At 48.0% G+C, this 17,875-nt stretch overlaps 1 protein-coding gene across 1 annotated transcript in view; it reads left to right on the forward strand.

Annotated features, from left to right (window-relative positions):
• Window positions 1-934: 934 nt before the first annotated feature.
• The window catches only part of ACACB (acetyl-CoA carboxylase beta), a 121,667-nt gene continuing 104,726 nt past the window's right edge, over window positions 935-17,875 (forward strand). Inside the window, exon 1 of the mRNA XM_082640282.1 lies at window positions 935-1,170. The gene's annotated coding sequence lies outside the window, so the exon portion shown is untranslated. The remainder of the gene's footprint in view (window positions 1,171-17,875) is intronic.

Genomic DNA, 17,875 nt, shown 5'->3' on the forward strand with positions numbered 1-17,875 from the left:
TGAAGAAAATTCCAAGAAGTCCACTATTGGATAACTCTTCCTTCTTGGAAAACAAGCCCAGAAATGAAGTTGCTCTGGCATGGTGAAGGCTGCACCTGCACGGTCACCATTGAAATCATTTTTGCATCAGTTCAGGGCCCTTACAGATTTTTCCACTTGCCAAGCCACTGAACTGCGGTCCCCTTAGCCTTTCTTGGTGCACAATGCAATGCCACCCCCCCCTTTAAAATTTTTTTTTTATTGGAGTATGGTTGCTTTACAATGTTGTGTTAGCTTCTACTGCACAACAAAATGAATCAGCCATACACATACAGATATCCCCTCCCTTTTGGACTTCCCTCCCATTTAGGTTACCACAGTGCATTAGGTAGAGTTCCCTGTGATATACAGTATGTTCCCATCGGTTGCTGCAGTGCCCTCTTGTGTGGCCTCTGCTTTCCCTGCTCTGGCTTGGACCTGGACGTGACCTTTATCCTACATGCCTCCAGCTCTCCCCGAGCTGTAGAACACTCTGTCACTGTGGCATAGGCTGGATTTCTGTCTTCCCCACCAGCCAGCCCGAGCTAGAGCCAGCTGACCCTGTCTGGGAACGGAGCTGTTTTGGTTCTTTTTCCCCCACAAGTCCCGAAAAATAGGAAACATTTCATCAAGTGGCGTCTTCCTTGAGAGGGTTTTATAAAATCTCTTCCAGGGAGAGAAGCCAGGAGAGTTTTTGATAATGATCATCTCAACCCATTCGAGCCTTCACTGTGGGCTTGTTCCAGAAGCCATTTCTCAAACACCCAACAACCTGCACGGGGTTAATTTTCAGCATGTCACAGGAGGGCCAGAATGACTTTGTATTGCTGACGACAGCTTGGACTTTAGCTGCGCCGTGGCTTAGATATCTAGGGATTTTGAAATAAAGCGAGTGATGGGATTAAAAGGAGGGAGGCAGAACTGCTCCCGCTTCACCTGGGTTATGCCTCCTCTTCAGAGTCTTGAAAGTTAAGCGCTCTGGGGATATTTTTAAATGGCAGGGGCCAGTTAATCTAAAAGTGACATTTACAGTCACGGCAGTGAGCAGCTAGTTGGCTGAGATTCAGGTCCTCGGCTAACAGGGAACCCGGAAAACCTCAGCCTGAACGCACAATTGAGAGGACACGGGAAAGAAAAGGTGGAGAGATAGTGGTAAGTGAGTTCCCCGCCTCCCTGGGGTCACTGACCATACAGCCAGCGTCCATGTGAATAGGAATTTAACACATAGTGAGGGCAGCCCCTGGACAGAGGCTTGCATGCGGGCACAGAGGCACGGCTGTTTGTGGGAAGCTGATGTAAAGGGCTCGAAATGTAATGTAGATGAAGGACCTTTTCTTTGCTTCTATAAATGGTTATGTTGCTGGGGATCCCTGTGCAAACTTTCATCAGCTCCACACACCAAAATAGTTTAGGCTTTAGTTTTACCTACAAGGCAGTTCTGGGAGATTTTGGCCCCCAAAGCTTCTGTCTTCAAGAAGAGAATTCTGTTTCTTATAGATGTCCAATCTCTCAGACTGTTGCTCATTTTTTTTTTTAAAAAGGCAGACTCTGAGAGTAAAGCATTTCTGGTGGTCCTCTGTTGCTAGAAAGACACAATTTTCTTTCATTTTTAAAAAGCGTAGTACAAAGTAAAAGTCTTGAAGCAGCACAAGGTAAAATGAGGCGTCTTCTTGAACCGTCCTCTGTCTATCCCTCCTCCTCCCGGGAGGCGCTATCCCCTTACCTTTTACAAGGCACAGTTTGGTATAAAGCTCCCCAGAACTTGTTTCCTTCAGACATTTTGTTCTGGGCATTCACTGTGTGCGTAATCATATCTCTCACATCAATCATTACTGTTATTTTAACATAAACAGGCAAGACTGAGGGGGAGTTCCCGGGAAGCAGGTCTTTCAATTTAAAAGCTGAAAGGTATAGACATTGTTTTCTAAATAATTTTTCCTTCTAACAGTGTCTTGGGGGATCTTTACAAAATGTGATTTCTTTACTGACTCCTCCAGATTTTAAATGGAAAGACCCAGCCAATCCTAAGTCAGGTGATCAGAGGTGCAAACATCCCCAAATCGTGACGTTATTTGAAGAGCTCTCGGAAGGCATTTTATATTCATGCAAAAGAGTTTTATTTGCTCCTGCTCTGGTGTCATGTGAACTCCCTCAGACTCTAATCACCTTCAGATCTGAGACAGAATTTAGAGTATGACGTTATATGAGATACTTGATCTTTTTTTAAAAAATAAATTTATTTATTTATTTATTTATTTTTGGCTGTGTTGGGTCTTTGTTGCTGCACGCGGGCCTTCTCTAGTTGCAGCAAGCGGGGGCTACTCTTCGTTGCGGTGCGCGGGCTTCTCATTGCTGTGGCTTCTCTTGTTGTGGAGCACGGGCTCTAGGCACACAGGCTTCAGTAGTTGTGGCTCATGAGCTCTAGAGCGCAGGCTCAGTAGTTGTGGCACACAAGCTTAGTTGCTCTGCGGCATGTGGGACCTTCTCAAGCCAGGGCTCGAACCTGTGGCTCCTGCATTGGCAGGTGGATTCTTAACCACTGCACCACCAAGGAATTCCGAGATACTTGATCTTTATGGGGAAATAAACATTTTAATCTTTTGAAATCGAGTTTCCTCTAAGTCTTATCCCCATTAGAAATGTTGGGATACCTTATTCTAAAGCTTCCTCTGCATTTTGACTCAGAGATCTTACTTCGGAGGAGAGTGTATCTGTTCCTTGGGGAAGCCTGGAAGCATGGTCAGAAATCTTGCATTTTATCTGAAAACTTCATATACAGTTCACATTCTGTTCTAATAGATCTCTTTGTTATTATAACAGTAAGCTTATTACCATAGAGTAAGATGGTTCTCCAGGAAGATAGTCTATGTTCCATTATTCTAGGGATCCAGGGCTGCTGGGTACAACAAGGAAACCGAGGTATGGATTACTGAGTGGTTGGCATGTGCCAGGTGTTTACCCACAAGGGCACTCCTGGTAAGGAGATACTATTTACTCCTTTTCACAGCAGGAAACCAAGGTTTGGAGAATTTTGGTGACAGGCTCAGGTCAGTCAGATGACAAATGTCAGAGCCTCCACCCAGGTCACTGCCACATCAGAAGTCCCGCTCTCTGCCCCCCTGGGGGACCCAGCACACATTAGCCACCCCGACCTGTGCTGTGGCCCCAGGAAAACAAGCACACTCTTCCGGGGTTTTGTGCCAGTCCTGTTGGACTCACTAAAGCGCCATCTCTTCAAATCAAATTAAATCATGAGTGACAGTGATATCAGAGGGAAACCTTGAACGCGCCCTCCTTTCTATTTAGAAGTAAATCAGTCGCAGGCTTCAATACTAGCTAGAATAACCGGTTGTTGGAAACGCCTCTCTTAGCAGGCTTCCTCCACTCTGTTATTAGGAAAGCTGTGCTCTCTTATTTCCACACTCCCAATAAAGTGCGGCTTCTGGAGCCCTCCTGCTATGGAATAACCGGTGCAACGTGGAAAAACTCCTCTAGTTCCAAGCAGTTCAGGAAACATTGGGCTGCCTGTGGGGAATCCAGACCCTTTCCAGCAGGACTTGTCAGAGCCTTTCCTGTGCTCACCTGCAGTGGGACTCTCCAGGATGTGACTTTGGGATTTGGCAAGGATGGGGACCGTCTTTTGTACCGCACAGCCACCACTTGAGAAGCGTGGAACAATTTAATGCCTTCCTCCCTTCCTTTCAAGAATCCTGGGAGGGAGGATCGTGGAAGGATAAGATTCCAGGCTTGAACTCCTGAGCAGGGTTCAAAGGCTGTGTGTGTGTGTGTGTGTGTTTGAGTATACGGAGCTCAGGCTCCCAGGGCTCTGGATGGATTGGAACAGGGAGATCTGCTAACAGACGATTGCACTAACTCAGCTTTGGGTGGAGCTGGGTATAGGAGAAGGGATGGAGAAAACACACGTGCGCATGCACACACACACAGACACGCACACACAGCAGCTGGACAGCCCAACTCAGGTCCCCGACCTGCCCCTTGATGATGTGACCTTGGGCAGCAGACTCTCCCTCTGCACCTCATCTCCATTTGCAAGGCAGGAGTACATCCTTCATAGAGTTTTTGCAGACCTTTAAAGGGATGATAAATGTAAACTATGCAGCATAATGCCTGGTAGGTAGTAAGTGTGCAACGAATTTAGCCTTTATTATTATTCAACAATCTCATTGGTTTCTTGAAGAACTGCTACGTTCCTCCCGCTGTGTCTACACTGGATCTACCGAAGAGCCCTATTTCCAGAGTCATTTTTTCAGATGCCTGCTTGCTAGGAAAGGGGTGGGGAAAGATTAAATCTGGGTAGACTTGGGTTTCAGGCCCCGGCTACCCTCCCAGAATTGACTTTCAAGGCGGGGAGACAGGTATGCACGTAACAGTGACCTCACACACGACTGCACGCTGTGATGAGTGCCAGGAGGGCGAGGACAGGGAGCCGTGAGGGCGCAGAGCAGATGCTGGGCATTCTGGGCGTTCTGTCTCCTGCAGTCCCTTATACCACAGGGAGGGGGAGCAGGGTGCCCATCCAGGTGGCTGCCCCACGCCTCAACTTGGCACTCACACCCTTGGGGCAGGAGGACTGCGCCGGGAGGCAGGAGGGCTGGGCGATCAGACACACCTGAGCCAGGTGCGGGCATCCATGCGTCCAAGAGGTACTTACCGATCCTTCCGTGTGTGAGGCGCTGCACTGGGGAGCGGAGAGCAAGACAAAGCCGGTCCTGGTCCTCAGGAAGCTTACATGCCACTGGGGCAGGTGGATGAGAGTATGAGTGAAAATATGGTGTCATTTCAGCAGGTGATAATTGACATAAGGGAAGGGATGTGTCATAGAGAATAAGACAGACCCATGGGGTCAGGGCAAGTCTAGCGGGGGAGCACTGGAGCCAAAGACAAAAAAAAAAAGGAGCAAGAGATAACCATGCCAGGAGGCGGAAGGAGGCAGGGAAGGGAAGAGCATTCCAGAACATGGGCCAACGCCTGTGGGACTGAAGGGGACCACTGTGGCCAGATCACCAGGGCCACATGGACCACGGGAAGCAGTGCAAGTTCAGTTCAGCTGCTCACTGCCAGCATGACCTTGGGTGAATTTTTTTTTGTTTTTTGGCTTGGGTCTTCGTTGCTGTGCACAGGCTTTCTCTAGTTGCGGCGAGCGGGGGCTACTCTTCGTTGCGGTGCGCGGGCTTCTCATTGTGGTGGCTTCTCTTGTTGCGGAGCATGGGCTTCAGTAGTTGTGGCACGTGGGCTCAGTAGTTGCGGCATGCAGGCTCAGTAGTTGTGGCGCACAGGCTTAGTTGCTCCGCGGCATGTGGGATCTTCCCGGACCAGGGCTCGAACCCTTGGCTCCTGCATTGGCAGGTGGATTCTTAACCACTGTGCCACTGGGGAAGTCCCCTTGGGTGAGTTTAACTTCTCAAACCCTGGGTTTCTTCCTCAATAAAATATGGCTTCTGGGCCTCCCTGGTGGCGCAGTGGTTGAGAGTCCGCCTGCCGATGCAGGGGATACGGGTTCGTGCCCCGGTCTGGGAGGATCCCATATGTCGCGGAGCGGCTGGGCCCGTGAGCCATGGCCGCTGAGCCTGCGCATCCGGAGCCTGTGCTCCGCAGCGGGAGAGGCCACAACAGTGAGAGGCCCGCGTACCGCAAAAAAAAAAAAAAAAAAAAAAAAAAAAATATGGCTTCTGGTGACACTGATCTCACAAGGCAGAGTGAGGTCACGATTAGAAGATGCTCAGTACAAGGCATATATCCAGAAAAGATGAAAACTCTAATTCGAAAAGATCCATGCACCCCAATGTTCAAAGCAGCACTATTTACAATAGCTAAGACATGGAAGCAGCCTAAATGTTCACTGACAAAGGATGGATAAAGAAGATGTGGTACATTTAGGTTGGTTCCACGTCCTGGCTATTGTAAATAGTTAGCTAGTGGGAAGCAGCAGCATAGCCCAGGGAGATCAGCTCGGTGCTTTGTGACCACCTAGAGGGGTGGGATAGGGAGGGTGGGAGGGAGGGAGATGCAAGAGGGAGGGGATATGGGGACATGTGTATGCCTATGGCTGATTCACTTTGGTGTACAACAGAAACTAACACAGTATTGTGAAGCAGTTATACTCCAATAAAGATCTATTAAAAAATAAAAGATGTGGTACCTATAAAAAGAATGAAATAACGCCATCTGCAGCAACAGGGATGGACCTAGAGATTTTAAAACGAAGTGAAGTAAGTCAGGCAAAGACAAATATCATATGATATTACTTATATGTGGAATCTAAAAGAATGATACAAATGAACTTATTTACAAAACAAATAGGCTCACAGACATAGAAAACATGGTTACCAAAGGGGAAGGGTGGGGGAGGGATAAATTAAGAGTTTGGGATATGTACTATATAGAGAATAAATAAAGAACAAGGACCTACTGTATAGCACAGGGAAGTATATTCAATATCTTGTAATAACCTTTAATAAAAAAGAATCTGAAAGAGAATATATATATAACTGATTATATAATTGACATCCTTATATAATTATATAATATATAATTGACATCTCTTCCCTTATGTCTGTATATATATATATATAAACTGATTATATATAATCAGTTTATATATATATATAACTAATTCACTTTGCTGTACACCAGAAACTAACACAACATTGTAAATCAACTACACTTCAATTAAAAAAAAGAAAAGAAAAAAAAAGAAAGAAAATGCTCAGTACAGAACCTGACACATAGTATTAGTAAATATTAACTACTGGTATTCAGGTTCTAACTAGTAGGCTGGGTGCCTTACATCTTGCTTTATGTGTTTTTAAACTTTTTAGTATAGAAAATTAACCTTTTTGAAAAACACATTCAGAGGTAGAGTGAATAGCACAACAAGCTGCTACATATTCACCACCCCCTTCAATAACTATCAACTTTCTGCTCTTCTAGTTTCTCCTAGTCACACATACACCTTTTCCCCTGTATTTTCCTCCCAACATTTTATTATGAACATTTTCAGACATACAACAACGTTGAAAGAATTTTACAGCAAGCACCCATAAACCCACCACTTAGATTCTGCCATTAACAGTTTACTCAGGACTTCCCTGGTGGCTCAGTGGCTAAGAATCCGCCTGCCAGTGCAGCAGACATGGGTTCGAGCCCTGGTCCGGGAAGATCTCACATGATGCGGAGCAACTAAGCCCCTGCACCACAACTACCGAGCCTGTGCTCTAGAGCCTGCAACTACTGAAGCCCGTATGCCTAGAGCCCGTGCTCCACAACAAGAAAAGCCACCTCAATGAGAAGCCCGAGCACTGCAACGAAAAGTAGCCCCCGCTCGCTGCAACTAGAGAAAGCCCACGCACAGCAACAGAGATCCAACACAGCCAAAAATAAAATTAATTAAAAAAAAGTTTTTTAAACCCTATTTACTCTATTTGCTTGGTCACATGTCTATTTCTCTACCTACACTTTTTACACATTTCTTTTTTTTTTCTTTTTGGCCACACCACTCGGCATGTGGGATCTTAGTTCCCTGATCAGGGATATACACATTTCTTATAAATTGCAAACATCAGTACCTTTCCCCCTGAATACTTCAATGTACGTATCAGTAGCTCGAGTTCTGTTTTTCTGGAGTATTTTCAAGCAAATCTCAGAGCCAGATAAATACTTTAGTACATATCCCTAAAAGAGACGAGGACTTTTAAATTTTATTTATTTATTTCTGGCTGCGTTGGGTCTTCATTGCTGTGCGCAGGCTTTCTCTAGCTTCGGCGAGCGGGGACTACACTTCGTTGTGGTGCACGGGCTTCTCATTGCGGTGGCTTCTCTTGTCACGGAGCAACGGGCTCTAGGCGTGTGGGCTTCAGTAGTTGTGGCACGTGGGCTCCGTAGTCGTGGCTCGTGGGCTCTAGAGCGCAGGCTCAGTAGTTGTGGTGCGTGGGCTTAGTTGCTCCATGGCATGTGGGATCTTCCCGGACCAGGGCTCGAACCCGTGTCCCCTGCATTGGCAGGCGGATTCTTAACCACCGTGCCACCAGGGAAGCCCTATAAGGACTTTTTAAAAAAGCCATTGCCATGATTATCTACCTCCAGCACAATTATTTATTTATTTATTTAGGCTGCGCTGGGTCTTAGCTGCGGCACACAGGATCTTTTTAGTTGTGGCATGCGGGATCTTTTAGTTGCAGCATGTGGGCTTCTTAGTTGGGGCATATGGACTCTTAGTTGCAGCATGCAAGTGGGATCTAGTTCCCCGACCCGGGATCAGACCCAGGCCCCCTGCATTGGGAGCGCGGAGTCGTACCCACTGGACCGCCGGGGAAGTCCCATACCTCCAGCACAATTAATGCTATTTCCTTAATCTAGTATCCAGCTCATGCTCAGTGTCCTCCAGTTGTCTCAAAGGTGTCTTTGAGGTTGTTTTGTTCACATCGGGACCCACAAAACGTCCTCTTGTCTCTTTTAATCTATAATAGTCACCACCATTATTAAATGCCCATCACTTATTGAAGAAATGGAGCCATTTGTCCTGTAGAATTCTCCCCATCCTGGATTTGGCTGATTAAGCATCTTCCAAGTGTCTTTTAGCACGTTCCTCTGTCCCTCTTTTTTTTTTTTTGGCCGCACTATGCGGCTTGCAGGATTTCAGTTCCCCAACCAGGGATTGAGCCCAGGCCATGGCAGTGAAAGCCCAGAATCCAATCACTAGGCCACCAGGGAACTCATCCTCTGTCCCTCTTAATAAGTATTAAATCTAGAGGTTTGAATCAACTCAGGTCCAAATCCAGTGCATTGTGTCATGTCATATGACTAGAACAGAATGGCTAGTCATCCCACTTTTTTTTTAATTTTTATTTTTATTTTTTATAGAGCAGGTTCTTATTAGTTATCTATTTTATACATATTAGTGTATATATGTCAGTCTCAATCTCCCAATTCATCCCCCCTGCCCCAGCTTTCCCCCCTTGGTGTCCATATATTTGTTCTCTATATCTGAGTCTTTATTTCTGCCTTGCAAACCAGTTCATCTGTACCATTTTTCTAGATTCCACATATATGTGTTAATATACGATATTTGTTTTTCTCTTTCTGACTTACTTCACTCTGTATGATAGTCTCTAGGTCCATCCGTGTCTCTACAAATGACCCAATTTCGTTCCTTTTTATGACTGAGTAATATTCCATTGTATATGTGTACCACATCTTCTTTATCCATTCGTCTGTCGATGGGCATTTAGGTTGCTTCCATGTCCTGGCTATTGTAAATAGTGCTGCAATGAACATTGGGGTGCATGTGTCTTTTTGAATTATGGTTTTCTCGGCGTATATGCCCAGTAGTGGGATTGCTGGGTCATATGATAATTCTATTTTTAGTTTTTTAAGGAACCTCCATACTGTTCTCCATAGTAGCTGTATCAGTTTACATTCCCACCAACAGTGCAAGAGGGTTCCCTTTTCTCCACACCCTTTCCATAGTCATCCCACTTTTAGTGATGTTGACTCATCAGAGAGTTTGGGGATGGCAGCCTGATCTCCATTGTGAAATGCCCCATCAACCTTTCACCAGATGGTTTTACAAGCCACTGATGGCCGGAGCCTAAAACATTTTATTTCATTGCTGATTGTGGATGGTGGTTTTCTACCTCTACCAATCCTTCTGCGTTTATTAGCTATAACTTACAACTTTCACCCACCGTTTGGTAACCTTGAAATATACAGGGTCTTTTCCTATAGGAAAGGCAGGATAAATGCTTAATTACACCCCTTTTTTTGTAAGTCAATTTCCAAAGTAATAAGTGGTGCCATGGCAACCTTCCAATGTGTCAATGAGGTTGTTTTTGTGTTTGTTTTCAGTAACATTATGACCTCATGATTTTCAAAAATATATTTGATGTATTTCAATCCACTGCAGTTGTCATCTTTTTTGGGCCCCAAATATCTTTTCTTTGGCAGGGAAGCCCATTCAGGTGGTGCCTTCTGTGTTTACATTTCCGCCCCAGCCCTGGAGTCAGCCATTTCTCCAAGGGGTCCTGGTTCCTTATATATGTGAACATTTTACACACTCCCTGTGGTTTCTCTGTGCACAGTGGACTGGAGGGACATGACAGGGGCAGCCAGATGGGTTAGGAGGCTGGTGCAATGGTCCATGTGAGAGATAACAGTGGCTTGAACTTGATCTTAGGTAAAGCCCTTAGCACAAGGCTTGATACATCATGGAAAGTGCAACCAATGTTAAATGAATAAATGAAACGTTCTTTCATGATTTGCATTGTTTATGTATTAGTGAATTGAAACCTCACCAAAACTCTATGAGGAAGGCATTCTTACCATCCCCACTGAATCCTCAAGAAAACCAAGGCTCAGAGAGGCGAGGAAAGTTGCTCAAGGTCACACAGGAAATGAAGAATCTAGCACCTCCAGATCCTGTACTCTGACCAATACACTGTGCCGCCCATAGGGGTCTTAGTTTCAAACTCAAAAATGACCTAGATTAATTGTTGGCACAAAACCTGATCCATCAGTGAGGCCGACCTGCTTACACTTCATGAGATTGTAAACTGAGATTCCGGGGTGGGGGGCGCATCCCAAGGGCTGGGCCATCCCTCAGACCCTCTCCCTGCCCCTGGACATTTCTGTGTCGCTGTACCTTAGCAGGAAGTGGCCCTCGAGACTGCTACTGCTACTGCTCTCCACACAACCTACAAGCTCTTCCAAGCGTTCTCATTATCCAGTCTTTGCAGGAGCCCTGTGAGGTTGGCATGTTTCAAAACTGGGAAGTTGAGGTCCCAAGAGTCAAATACAAACCATTAAAGATTTTCCTGGTGATGGCACCAGGGCTTGAACCCCCAGATTCTCTGATTCTGTATCTACAGCCGTTTTTGCTTTTCGGTCTGGACAGAGGAGAGGTTGCTTCTTTTTAGGGAGAAAATCATCCTTGGGGCTCAGTCGATTCTGCTCCAACATTTGCAACCAGATTTCCAAAGCTGGCAGGAGGCTCTGGGACAGCCTTGGAGGGGAGCCGCTATCCCCAGGGTGGTGTGTGGCTCAAATGGGGAGGAGGACGCCTCCTCCTGAGTTACACCACTGCCTTTCAGTCTGGATGCTGCAATGGCCCTGCCCTGGACTAGCCCGGGTGGAGGCCCTCGGCCAACAGAGCCAGGGCAACAGGTGGAAGAGGTGCCCATCCCATAACAGCTCGACATCAGGGGAAAGTGTTGCATAGGATCCCTGGTCCCCGAGGCAGGGACCGTCAGCACTGCTGCCGTAGCAATCACGGCAGCTCCTCCTGGTTGCCTGCTTCATTTATGCCAGCCTAAGCAATCTACCTGTGTGAGTGCATTTAATCGCCCCGATGGGCTGCTTGGGCTGGGGAAACTAAGGCTCAGGTTAACCGCTCTGCTTGTAGGTGGCAGAGCCAAGACCCCACCCCAGGCGGCCGGCCGGTACCATGTGCTCTCGGCTCCCACGCTGTAGCTGTCCCTCCATAGCTCCAAGAAGGAGCTTTGACTCCCTGAAGCATCTCATGGCCCTGCCTCAGCCTCCATCCCTGTCTGCTGCCCCACACCCACCTCACTGTTTTCTCAGCGCCAGGCCGACTGTGGGGCTCTTGGAGAGGTTCTGTCTCCTCCCGACTCCAGGCTTCTGTATCTCCTGCTCCATCTGTCTCCAACACTATTCCTCCTCCTTCCTGCCCTGGCACCTTCGCCTGGTGAAATCACACTCCCTCCGTCTCAGCAGAGATACTCCTGAGAAAGCTTTCCCTTGCAGACCCAGACGGGGGCCTCTGTTACTGGCTCTTCAAGCGCTTCTCCTTTGTGGCGATTCTCCTGGTGGTGCCCTTACATTCCGCCGTGATCTTACTTGCTTCCCCATGAGATTGTAAACCCTGCATGGGCAGGACCATTCCTGCACTATTTGGACCATATCTATGGCAGCCAGCACCATGCCTGGCAGGTGCCCAGCAATTACCCGTTGGTGAACAAGTGATGGTTGAACGCAAATTCACAGCACAGAAAGAATAGAGGGGAAGGAGGGTAGACTTCCATCTGCAAAGGTGGCAGGGGACCAGGACCTCAGGCGTGTGGGACAGTTGACTTCGGCAGTTTCTACAGGGATGACTCAAGTGAGACAGGCTTGGAACACATGAGCCCTACAGGCCTTTGAGACGGCAGAGTGAGTTTTCCATTGGAGGTGGGGGACCCACTCCTCTTACATTTCTTCGAGGCAGGGGGCAATCTGGAACCGTTCAGGCTGGGTTTGCCTGGGCCCCCGCACAGGTCAACCCTATCAAAAGCTTGGCTTGGCTCCCCAGGTGTTTCAAGCACCTGCAATGCGACAGGCACCGAGGAAGTGCCCCTTTCTAGGTCAGCAGTCCTGGAGGACCCTGGGACTTGTGGTATCTGAGCCTTTTCCGAACGGGGCGGTGGGGGGGGGGGAGAACTGAAATTCACAGACTTTTCTCAAATGTGTTTTCCTACTGGAAGCTGTTCTCAAATCGGTGGCCCCTGAGACTGCATACCTGCTCGATTCTAGGATCAAGTGGTTGTAGATATTTTAGGCTTACTCTAAAGGCTTTTATTTTAGGCTTACTTTAGGCTTTTCAGTATTTGCTGAAATTTTCCAGAGACCTAGATGTTCTGACAGGTGATAAGTCTCAGAACTGCTGACCCTCCCTGGGTCTCTTCCAGACTTCTGATTCCCCCCATCCAAGAGGGAAGCCGGTTAATCAATTGAATCAATAGTCTGCTCACCTCCACCTCTTATGAATCTAGGCTTTGGAGTCAGGCAGAGCAGGGCTGGATTCTATCTACCTCCAAAGCTGTGTGACTTTGGGAAATTCACTTCCCCTCTCTGGGCATTGGATTCTCACGCCTGGTTGGATTCTCATGCCTGGTCTGTGAAACAGGATAAGAATAGTACTTCCCTTGTAGGGATGTTGTGAGGAGTAAATGAGATCCTGAATGCAAGGTGCTCATTATAATGGGAGGTATAGTTGTTGTTATTTATTAGTTAATGTTTGTAGTTAAAGAATAACAGAGAACAGAATCTGTTCTTAGAGGTGAGGGTTGCAATTCTCTTGCTGTCTCTGAACATTGATTGGTTCCTCTGGGGTAAGGAAACATGACCTTGTACCAATGCCCTCAGCCATAATTGCAGGGGAAGGTGACGTTTTTAGGTTACACAGGGTGTGTGACTTCTCAAGTCTCTCAGTCTGTAGGGAGCTACATCTCCCTCTCCTGTCACCCGAAATGGCACATTTCTTCTTCAGATGCCAAAATACTAAAGAAAACAAATGACTGTCCTTCACAATAGAACCAATTTGCTAATCGCTGCTCCTGGTTTAGTAACTTTGGCCGAATCCCTATCTTTATTTTATTTATTTATTTATGTCTGTGTTGGGTCTTTGTTGCTGCGCGTGGGATTTCTCTAGTTACGGCGAGCGTGGGCCACTCTTCGTTGCAGTGCGCGGGCTTCTCACTGCGGTGGCTTCTCTTGTCGCGGAGCACAGGCTTCTAGGTGCGCGGGCTTCAGTAGCTGCAGCACGTGGGCTCAGTAGTTGTGGCTCACGGGCTCTAGTAGCAGGCTCAGCAGGTGTGCCTCACGGGCTTAGTTGCTCTGTAGCATGTGGTATTTTCCCGGTCCACGGCTCGAACCTGTGTCCCCTGAATTGGCAGGCGGATTCTTAACCACTGCGTGGTGGCTAAATCTTGATTTGAAAAGCCTTTTTTTTTTTTTCCTTTGGGTTGAACTCTCCTGTGTCCCCCAAAGCCTTTCCCAGGAGAAAAACCCCAAGGCTAGAAAAGTAGTTTTGTTACTTATTTCTTGGTTGCATTTTAGTCTCTTCGGGGAGTGGACTCAGAGATTTAAAAACAAACCCGTGGCTCTAAGAAACCAAACAGTACCCCCTGACACTCACTTCTCAGGTCCACTGATTTAGGACCTTTCTCAGGGTTTATAGAAGGAAATTCTGCACAGAGAGTGGAGGACATGAAGATTAGGAGCGTAGGCTACAAAGGGAGGCCACCTGGGTCCTAAAAGTGTGAACTTGGGGAGTGATGGAGCCTATAATAGGGGAGGAAGAAGCGGGACCTCTTGCAGGGGCTGCAGGGAGTTGATGAGATCATGTGTGTGAAGCTCTTAGCACCAGAAAATGCTGGTGGCAGGAAAACACTCCCTCTGATTTATTAGAGGGATAACCTCCTTCCCCTACCACCCTCCTCTCCTTAACTTATCATTTCTTCCCTTTTTTTTGTTTTTTGCTAAACTCATTTATTAGTTTTATTTTTTCTTATAGATTCTATTCCTTTCTTCCTTTTAAAAAATTTTTAAAAATTTATTTATTTACTTATTCGGCCGCATTGAGTCTTCATTGCTGCATGCGGGTATTCTCTAGTTGTGGCGCATGGGGGCTACTCTTTGATGTGGTGCACGGGCTTCTCATTGCGGTGGCTTCTCTTGTTGCGGAGCATGGGCTCTAGGCACGCAGGCTTCAGTAGTTGTGGCTGCGGGCTCTAGAGCACAGGCTCAGTAGTTGTGGCGCACGGGCTTAGTTGCTCCGTGGCATGTGGGATCTTCCCGGACCAGGGCTCAAACCCATGTCCCCTGCATTGGCCGGAGGATTCTTAACTACTGCGCCACGAGGGAAGTCCCCTTTCTTCCATTTTTTTAACCCCTGTATTGGCATTTAAGAATATCCTCTCTCTGAATAACATAAAAAGTCACACACACACACACACACACACACACACACACAGAGTTCTCAGGACCATCTCCACTGATCAGGGAACAGACAGAATTTAATTTACAGAATTTAATTCAGCCTGACGCAGGCTGCTGAAGCCCCAGATATGCCTCCCCTTTGGGAAAGCACCTGCCCTGTGGGGCTGAAAAGCTGAAGTGAGTCCAAGGACTGTTTCTGATGTGAGTATCTACCTGTCCCATCCAAGCACCTGACCAGTGTCGGATGGGTGCCCCCACCCACGTGAATCCATTTCTGTCCCTTGGTGGAAGAGGATCCTTACTCACCATCACCAGCCGCCTTCTTTCCCTTTTGGCTCACCAAGAAGGGGAAGGTGGTGTTTAGTGACCAAATAGACCTTGGTTGGTCCTGCCAATAATCCTGTGAGGTGAGTGAGGCGGGTGAGGCTGGGGATTCTCCCTCCTTTTCTAACATCTTACGGAAAAACCTGAACGAACTTTTTGGCCAACCCAGTAGATGGGGAAACTGAGGTTCACAGAGGGGACATGATTTAGCGGAGACAACACTCTGTGGGTAGCAGAGTGTCACCATGCGGTGACTTATCCTGCCCGAGGCTCTCAGCTCAGATTGCTAATGATGATCGCTAAGATGAACTGCGCCTGGCCCTGTGCTCAGCGCCCTGCATGGGTGACCACTTTGGACTGTCGAGAACTCCATCGTGGAGCTGCATCCTTATGCTGCTTTGCATAGCATAGAACTCCATCCCTGCTCTGCAGCAGAGCCGAGATGAGAACCCAGATCAGTGTCCAGGGCACCCAGCAAGGTACCCAAGGACAGTGGCTCTTTACTGTGAATATCACCCCACACAGGCCTGGCGCGGGGGACCTTGGTGCTAGTCATGGCTGTGTCGTTAACTTCACATGTGACCTCTGGCCTCTGCTCACCTACAAAGCAAGGACACTGGACATGCCAAGTGTCCCCCTCTTAGGCTGCAGGTTGGAGGCTAAGTGGCTTTTTGGGAAACGCAGGGTGACCTGTGATGCCCCCCGCCCTGTGGGCTGGAGCGCAGGTTGAAGTATCCACCTGGCAGCTTTGACCGCACTGGCGGCCTGGCATAGCTTCCTCTATCACTTTAATGATCTCTGAATTTGCAAACCGTTGTTGCACCATCGCCTGCCAGCCAGAGGCCCTCGAACTTCATCCTGATGCTTTTGCTTCTCTTTCCATCAGTATCACCTTGGCCAAACCCAGGTTCTGCTGGGACTCATGCTCCCCTTCTAGCAGGTGTCTTACAGATGAACACATGGGAACAGGAGGCTGGCGTGATTATGGGACTGTTTAAAACTCATAGAGTGTTTAAAACTCCATGCATAGCACAGGGAGATCAGCACAGTGCCTTGTGACCACCTAGAGGGGTGGGATAGGGAGGGTGGGAGGGAGAGGCAAGAGGGAGGGGATATGGGGACATATGTATGCGTATAGCTGATTCACTTTGTTATAAAGCAGAAACTAACACACCACTGTAAAGCAATTACACTCCAATAAAGATGTTTAAAAACAAACAAACTCTAGAGGCTCAGCGTTGGGCAAGGGGGTGGCTGACCACACGAGCAGCTAAGTAGGCTCTAAGTCCAGGAGTGTGGCAAGCCAGAGGGAGGTGGCCCTGTGGGCCAGAGAGTATACACAGCCTCTTAAGTACTTGAGCTTGAAGCTGGGGGAGGGGGAAGGGCGAGGACCTTGGCAAATGGCTTATATTTGTGGATGACAGATAAGGACGCCTGACTTGGGGGAAAACTCACTCGTGTCCAGCATGAGCTGGTCCAAACTCCTCCCCATGGACTGATGCATGACACCAGCCTCCTGCTGAAAGGTGACACTCCACGGCCCCAGTTCCCTCAGGCACCCCGTGGGAGCCTGTCAGACCCACATGAGAGTGGAGCCGGTGGCCGTGGCCACAGTGGCGGTAAGTGGCAGCGAGCAATCGGGAGTTCATCTTGGTGGGAGGAAACATCCGAGTGGGGAACAGGACGGCTGGTTTAATGCTGACATTCTGCCCTCCTCTGTCCCTCAAAGGCCAGGCCAGGTATGGGTGGCTGTGTTGGAGGCGGGTGGCTGGAGAACAAACTCCCGACCCCCCTCCCTCTCCAGCCCTTGCTTCGCTGCCAGCCAGCACCTGTTGGAAGCGAGCAGTTTCCTGCATTTGTTATGGTCAGGGCCACGACTGCTCTGGCACCAGGCAGCTGTTGCTTGAGTTCGGTTTGCAACAAATAAAAATAGCTTCGGCCCTCGCTGGGTTTTCAGGTCACCTGGGTTGTTTCAGCAAAGGGCAGCAGCTCGGCATGGCGTGTCCACAAGGGTTCACTGGAAGGACTTCTCTGGCCCTGACTGCCCGTGGATTTGAACCACATGCACAGTTCTCCTTCTAGACCGCTGTGCACATCTGGCTCCTCCCTCCAGGTACACAGCCAGGTATCTGATTTTAGGGTCGTATCCAGGTGCTTGTGGGAACACCCTCCGCTTTATGGAATTTATGTATATCCAGTTTCAATGGTGGAGCAGTGGGAAAGGTATGAGCACTGGGCCTGGATGTGAGCAAAGTCAAGGAACCGAACTTCTCTGAACTACAGTTTACCGAACTGTAAAATGGGACTGTAATAAAGACCATAGCAATCGTAAGATCCACCAAGTTGTTCTGAGGATTGGAAGCTTGAAGGCACTGTACATGCTTGGTGGCTTTTTGATGCTTCTGATAGCATTGACACAAATGCTATGTAGGTTATTCAAAGAGCAACTGTGAGACAGGTAAAGGGGGCAAGACTCAGCATCCCCATTTTACAGGCGAGGAAACTGAGGCTCAGAGGGTTTCTTTGGGAGCTTTCTCAGAGAGTTCCCCATTTGTCTCTATGTACTTACTTGGGAAAAGTTCTCATGTGGTGGCCTGTGGGTCCCCCATCATCACACTTCCAAGAAAAGGGAAAGACCCTGAGGTTTTTTGTGCGGGTAACCTCTGCAAGGTAGGTTTGGGATGTTTGGCCCACTGGATCCTATCAGAATAACATCAGATCATAAAGGATTTGCCAAGTGAGGGAGGGGGCTGAACTGGGGAGAATTGCCGGTCCCTCCATTCATTAGAACTTCCAATTTAGA

Source organism: Mesoplodon mirus (genome assembly GCF_964341445.2).
Source record: "Mesoplodon mirus genome assembly, chromosome: 13".
Lineage (NCBI taxonomy): Eukaryota > Metazoa > Chordata > Mammalia > Artiodactyla > Ziphiidae > Mesoplodon > Mesoplodon mirus.